The sequence below is a fragment of the Bos javanicus genome, chromosome 25 (assembly GCF_032452875.1).
Source record: "Bos javanicus breed banteng chromosome 25, ARS-OSU_banteng_1.0, whole genome shotgun sequence".
NCBI classification, from domain to species: Eukaryota; Metazoa; Chordata; class Mammalia; order Artiodactyla; family Bovidae; genus Bos; species Bos javanicus.
In genome coordinates, this window is record NC_083892.1 from 27,103,222 (window position 1) to 27,103,553 (window position 332).

Genomic DNA, 332 nt, shown 5'->3' on the forward strand with positions numbered 1-332 from the left:
AGTTGACAGGGCCGAGACATGTGACAGTCGAAGCGTCACGTTCTGTGGTCTGAGACTGGGACCAGGCTGGTCACATGACGCGAGCGGGGGGGTTGCACTATGGTGTGATGCGAGATGAGGGGGCCTCACAGATCACGTACCAATGACGCATTCCCACCCGTTTTGGCAACTAGATTTCCGCTGGAAGATGCGATAGTTCCGGCAAAGGGGGCGGGTTCTCACGTCCTGGCAATTTCGCTTCCGTTCGGGGCGCTGCGGCTTCCGACCTCAGCCTTTCCCTGGGGTGGGGAAGAGACGCGATCCGGTGCGCATGCTCCAGTCTTTCCAGAGGG